Here is a 7,049-nt window from a genome sequence, read left to right as displayed (position 1 = left end):
ATGATTTGTCAGTTCTTGGACTGAACATAGCATGTATGAAGTCTAAAAAAATACGTGCCAATTTATAACTTGTGATAATGTGATGTCTCCTAACCTAATTTGATTATGTTTTTCATTTAGATAAAAAAAATGTATACCAACCGAGCTAAGTCCAATGAAGTTGAGAGTAATGCTTAAGCTCTAGCCAAGCAGCTACTCAATAATATGCTAAAATTCAAGAAGTCTAACGAAAAGGTTCACAGTACTTTTATTAATAATGAATAATATGTTTAATGTGTATATGGGAATAAATTTCGTGGCTCAATAACCTCCACCCTTTATCCTTAAAACCCTATACGACAGAATATTCACAGATTTTCTATTGATAAAGTTTGAAAGTGCGATGCTGAATAGTTTAGCAGTAAATGAGTGATGATTCGACCAAATCTGAGTACCAGTTAGAAAACAAATAAAGAGTTTTAGATGAAATGTTATGTCTTTCCGAAGATTTACGAAGATGTGCTATGTCATTGTTAAAAGAAGAAAGTTTTTCATTGGTAATTGACTTTAACTACTTTGGTACCAAAAGAATGGATTAACTAAGATTTCTTCTGAATTGATTTTTCAAAAGAATTATGTCAGCAAACAATATTTAGACAAGAATAAAAATGAATTTCTTGAGTTGAAATTGGGAAACAAATCAGTTGCGGAGTACGGGAGAGAGATTGTTCAGCTTAGAGAATATGTTTATGAGATGGTACTGATTATAGAGGAATTATGTACTTGTTCAAATGTGGATTTAATGATGTGATCAAAATGCTTGTGAATGCAATTGGATTTTGTGACTTCGTAGGTTTATCGAAATGAGCTTAGAAAATGATATAAGTTGTAATAATAAGAAATAGTGTGAGATGAGAGTTCAATATTGCAAAAGAAGAAATGTATCCAAAAACATTTTATACTTCCTCGTCAAAGAAAATGAAAGAATCGAGTAGCCATTTTTCAGTGCAATGTAAATTAGGCTAGTTTTGGTGTATCTGATTGTGCAAGAAATGGTGCTTGATTTGGCTTGCTTTAGAAGTTAACAATGCTGCACACATCTTGGGACATGAGTTGTCACACGACTGTGTGCTACACATGGCCACCCCACATGGCCATGTGTCATTTTTGTTTTAGGTGAAGATTTCACATGATCTGAGACACGGCTCGCGACACGGTCATGTGTCTCAAGTCAGTATGTAACACGATCTGGCACACAGTCTACGACACAGCCGTGTGACCCAACATCGAATGCACACACGATTAGGCGTATAGCTTGCAACACTACCATGTGACCTTATTTCAAATTCTCACATGGGCTGGGACACTACCGTGTGTCCAAACTTCGAATGTCCACATGGTCTGGGTGTCACACGGCTTAGCCATATAGCCGTGTGAGCCCAGTTTCAAATGTTTTGAAGTTTTTCCAAAATTTTATGTTTTGTTTTAAATTTTCCCAAAATGTTTCCAAGCTATTTTAGGGCTTTGTAGGCTCGGTCTAAGGCCTGTAAGTATATTTTTGATATAATTAAACTGAGTTATGAAATGTTAATATTTAATTTTCATAATTGTTTTTATTGTGAAGTTAAATGTTTTGATTTGTATGGTAATGCTCTGTAACCCTAATTTGACGACGGAGATGAGTTAGGGGTGTTACATTGTGTCTAGAAAATATTAGCTAATTGATTTTCTAAGTTTAAACTGATGATAAGTGGCACTGTAAGAATGTTTACATTGCGAAAAGGACAACTTACTTTAGCAGATAATCTAAATGAGTTTGTAATCTCATAAAAGAATCAAAGTGAACATTTGATTCAAATACTTAGATGGATTATTATGTCGTCTACAATTTGAATTGGAGAGATGGCTAGTCTTGGCTATTGGAGCAGTTGGCTCCATGGGTAGAGACATATATATTCAATAGAAGAATGATACATTGGATTGGAACCAAGATGAATTAATTATGAATCCGTTTGTGAATTAATTCACTTGTGACATTCATGGTGTGATTTACCTAAATCCTGAGTTGCTCATTGATCATGCGCATGTAACTTATGTACTTTGATATAAGTGGATGATTATGCTCTGATTGGCTGTAAATGTCACAACAATAATTTGTAAGTGTACACTGTCGATGCAAGTGTAATTGATAGATGTGAGTCTACTGGATATCGATCCCACAGGGATGGTTGTCTTTTGTCTATTAATGTCGGTGCAATAACTAGATAGAAATGAGGTAAAACGTGAGTATAGTTGTCGAAGCAATAAGTTGAAAACACTAAGATAAAGTATGCTATGGATAAACTAGGATCCCCAATATGAATCTTCAGTAGTATACTAAATCTTACCAAATGCCACTCTTTTGTTTAATCTGAGACTTAACCATGCATATTAAGCTCACCTTCTAATCATGGAAATATGGCCTATTAAGAACGAGTGGACTAAATTCCTTTAGTCTTTACTCAACTTCCGCTAAAATGCCTATTAGCTCAAACTGTCACTGCACTTTCCAATGTTAGTGACTGCAATAACACTTTCGTGTTTAGAACATTCAAACCCCCAAGATTAAACAAAAAAAAAAAAGGTTTAATACGATAACACTTAACAAAGCATTCATTGTACTTCCATACAGTAGAAAACATAGGGTAATCACCAACGTTTTTAAGAAATGAGAAAGAATAGGATAGAGAATACTATTTCTAGGCTGCTCGATTGAATCTATCCATTTCCCCTTATTCTGCACTTAGATCTCCTCGTTAGGAGTGGATCTGCATCAGTCTTCATGTTGGCTCACCCAAAGGAGGCTCAAGCTGCCATGGCTGCAAGCTTCAAAATAGGGTAAGAGAATGGTGGTCTAGCGAAATTCACTTTCATTCTTCTCACGTTATCCTTTTATGTTTTCAATAGTATAGGTGTCCTTCCCTTAGGATTCTTCTGTCCTTGTTCATACAGGGTAGTTACATCGGACTGGATAGCTCACTCATGGTTAGCTCTTATCAGACAACTATCAACTGCGGTGACAATTCTGGACGCCATATGGAATTAACTCATGTAGCGACATTACGGATATCTGTCAACTGTGGCGACATGTCCAGACGCAATCTGGAATTAACTCATGCAGCGACATTAGTGCAGAAAGATAGAAAAATCAAAGATAAAATAGGCTAGGATTCACTAAGTTATAAAATAAAATTTACTAAACTGAACAAACTAAAATGTATGCTAAGGGTAACTAAATGGGAATAATTTAAACAATAAGTAGGGAGAAAACATATATTCTTTCTACTACAATCACATGAATTTTTACTTGTCCTCAAGTAAAATAAAAGCCAGTAAGGCAGTAAAACATTACTAAGTAAGGAAAATGAACATTCTAGTGACTTGAATCACCTAAAAACCCAATGAATGAGTCACATTCAGATGAAAGAATATTGCATCGACAATACATAAGCATGAATGAGTAAGATTGCACTTTCATCAAAGCCAACATCATACTTCAAGTCCTAAATTCTATCTTCCAATACAACACTTATTCTACAATACTAAGTATTTATATATAGGAATGAGTTTTTTTTTACAGAATAAGGGATATCGTTGCATTACTGTACTCTAGTTCCTGAGAAGTAATGATAGGGTGCAACAAACCCCCCAGGGAGTACGTAATTGTGCCAACTTACACTCATGTAGTGACGACCTTTGGTCATATTCATTTTTTTAATGCTTGCATTGGAGTATTCCCTTTTTAACATTCCACAATACACCCACTTTGGAGTGTCACTTATTTATAACTATATATATAAGTATCTGTAGAAGGCAGTTTGAATCAAGATTCAAGGAATGCTACTAGTCATTTATTATGAATGCAACCTAAATAATTTATCAATGTATTGAAGATACAACATTCAATCAAATTTATCCAACTCATTCATTGATAATTCACATGATCCAAGAATTAAGCATCGAATGTGTAACACCCCTAACCCGTATCCGTCGCTAGAAGGGTTACGGAGTATTACTAAAATAATTCATGTGTGAACAGTCGAACAAGATATAATAGTGAATAATCATCTTATCGATCTTTGCAATTAAACAAAACCGAATTCACAAGGTATTAATTTATCATTTATAAACAATTTCACAACCTATACGTACATATGATTTACAATGTGCCTTGCACTCATATATGCATCATAAAAAGAGGATCACTATTCATTTGGTGGTTTACCATTATAGCTGAATGCATAACTAATTTTAAATACAGATAGTATTTAGCTCATTCATATAAATAATAAATACATCCCATAGGCCTAACTTCTAAGTAAATTTTTTTTAAGTGACCTATTTAATTTAATAATTAGGCACCCATTTAGTATCGTTTCACTTAATCAAAAGAGTTGTATTATAAAAGCAAACATAGCCACTTTTGAAATATTAAAGTTTAAGCCATATTCGCATGGCCATGATTACAAAAATAAATATTATGGCATGGAAATCCCAAATTTAAAGTCTATACATGCCATAATGTTATACTTAAGACTAACAAAAAGGGTTACCAAAACGTTGCAGGCAGGTGTGATGACTTCGATGATGGTCCCGATCACACAACGGATCAAAAGAAAATCTAAATAAGAGGCAAGTAAACACACCAAATGAGTTTTCAACTTAGTAAGTCGTAAGCAATATAATGCAAACAATTAACTTGATATATCGAAATAGAAACTAGAAAAGTCCACATTACAATTAACGCTTCAAAGTAAAATTTAACTCCTTTTTATCTCACTTTGATTGACATCTACTTATTATAATAATATTCTTTTGCAAAATCAACTATCACAGCCGTACCGATCTATGCCATATATCACTTAGGTTATTAATCTAACTACAAGTCAAGTCATGCTATTCAATCAAAGTATCATACAACCAAATGCCTTAAATCTTTTCCTCAAAGTATTAAACAATGACGAAATAGATGGATTCATGCATATACGTTTCATATGTCCAATTTCTTATTTCACTCAATAGCTTTAATTCTTCATTCAGTTCCTGCACTTATTGTATCAACAACCGATTTCACACACATAGTGCTCGGTTAAGGAAATTCACACACATAGTGCCATGCTAACCCGCACACATAGTGCCTTGCTAATCCACACACATAATGCCATTCAAATCCGCACACATAGTGCCATTCAAATCCGCACACATAGTGCCAATGTCATTTCATTATAAACAAATCAATTGACTTAATCCAATATGTATATACGACCACATATCTATCAATCAAGAAAATATATATATACAAGAGTAGTTCTTTCATGATATGTGCACACCATTTATGTATAAAATAACAAATCTTATAATTGCTTATGGACTTACCTTGGGTTGGATGAAACGGTTCCAATCGGCTACTCGATACCCTTTGTTTTTCCCTTTCTTGATTCCCCTCCTTTGGGTTCTTGAGCTAGAATAAACAAATTGACTAGTTTAATTACCTTGCTAGTTTATTTATATCCCACAATATTAATAGTTTCATATCACAAGAATGACACGGCAAAATTTGCTTTTCATCCACCTTATGCTTTCATTAAACTTAAGCAATTCGGTTCCCATTGACACATTCAAATATCATGTCACGAACATTATTATTATGACCTTGCCTTTTTTTCCTTTTAACATTTTTTTTGAGCTAAATGTACTTACTCCCTTTACTAATTATTCCATACAAATTTAAACTAACCATTCGGCTATTAACCACCTAAGATCCATATACTATAAACAACCCAATCAATACTTCAATAAAACACACACACACACACACACACACACACATATATATATATATATACGGAAACCACCCCTTGCTAAATATTGACATATATAAATTTAATAATTTCCACTTCATCTTACAACCGTCATTGTTTAAGACATTAAAACCTCAACTAATGTTTATCTAATGTCTCAAGGCCGAATGCATATAAATTTTTAGTATACATATAAAGTTTATACTTTAAATAAATTATTCACATACTAACAGGCCGAATATCATCTTCACTAAACATTTAAACCATAATTCCTTAACAATCTTTTCACTTTCGGCATTATCACTACTGAAATAATAATTGCACATCACTTTGTCATTTAACACATAGTTTCACCACATAACCACCTTGACCGAATACTTCTAAAACTAGCAAAAGCTCCACATTTGTTCATACCATCATTTAAGTTCACATATATCTATTTAGATAGCTCATTTTCACCTTTCTAATATTTCTATCCAAAACATCAAAACACTATCCTCTTAGCATTTATCCATTATAATCGAATGCACATTTTGTCACCAAATTCAAAAAAATGAACATATGGGTTATAATAAAAGCTTGACTACTAACTAAATTTTCATAAAATTTAATAGAAATAACATAAAATCCTACCTTAATTAACCCTTAAGATGGCTGAATGCCCTTGACATTTTCCTTCTTCTTTCACTTATGTTTTCGGCAATGAGGATGGAAGAGAAACATTGAATTTCCTTGTTTTTATCACCCCCCACTTAATATATTACAACTTATTTTATATTATAACATATTTCAAATATATAATCTATTATTATAAAAAGCATATAATTATTGTATACCAACCCCATTACCTTGCCCTTAATTTAAAAAGGTAAAATAGACATGCAAATCCACCATTTTAGTAATTCAACAAATTAATCCCTTGGACATTTACCTACCACATTTTCAAAGTTCTCAAACAATTCCTTTTTAGCTAATTTCATGTCCAAAAGACAAAATTAAAATACCAAATTTTCAAACATATCAATTCACAAAATAAAAACATAGAAAATAATATATATATTTAAAAATCTGACTCAGTTTTGTGGTTCCGAAACCACTTTTCCGATTATGGTCAAATTAGGACTGTCACAGAATGTAAGAAATTTCTTTTCGAACAATTGTGCATAAACCTTGCATGCTTCAAAATGTTTTGAAATGTGGGTGTAATTCCAATTCCATATACTGTAACAC

This window comes from Gossypium arboreum, chromosome 13, assembly GCF_025698485.1.
Source record: "Gossypium arboreum isolate Shixiya-1 chromosome 13, ASM2569848v2, whole genome shotgun sequence".
In the NCBI taxonomy this organism is placed as follows: domain Eukaryota; kingdom Viridiplantae; phylum Streptophyta; class Magnoliopsida; order Malvales; family Malvaceae; genus Gossypium; species Gossypium arboreum.
Note: the sequence above shows the minus strand (reverse complement) of the source record.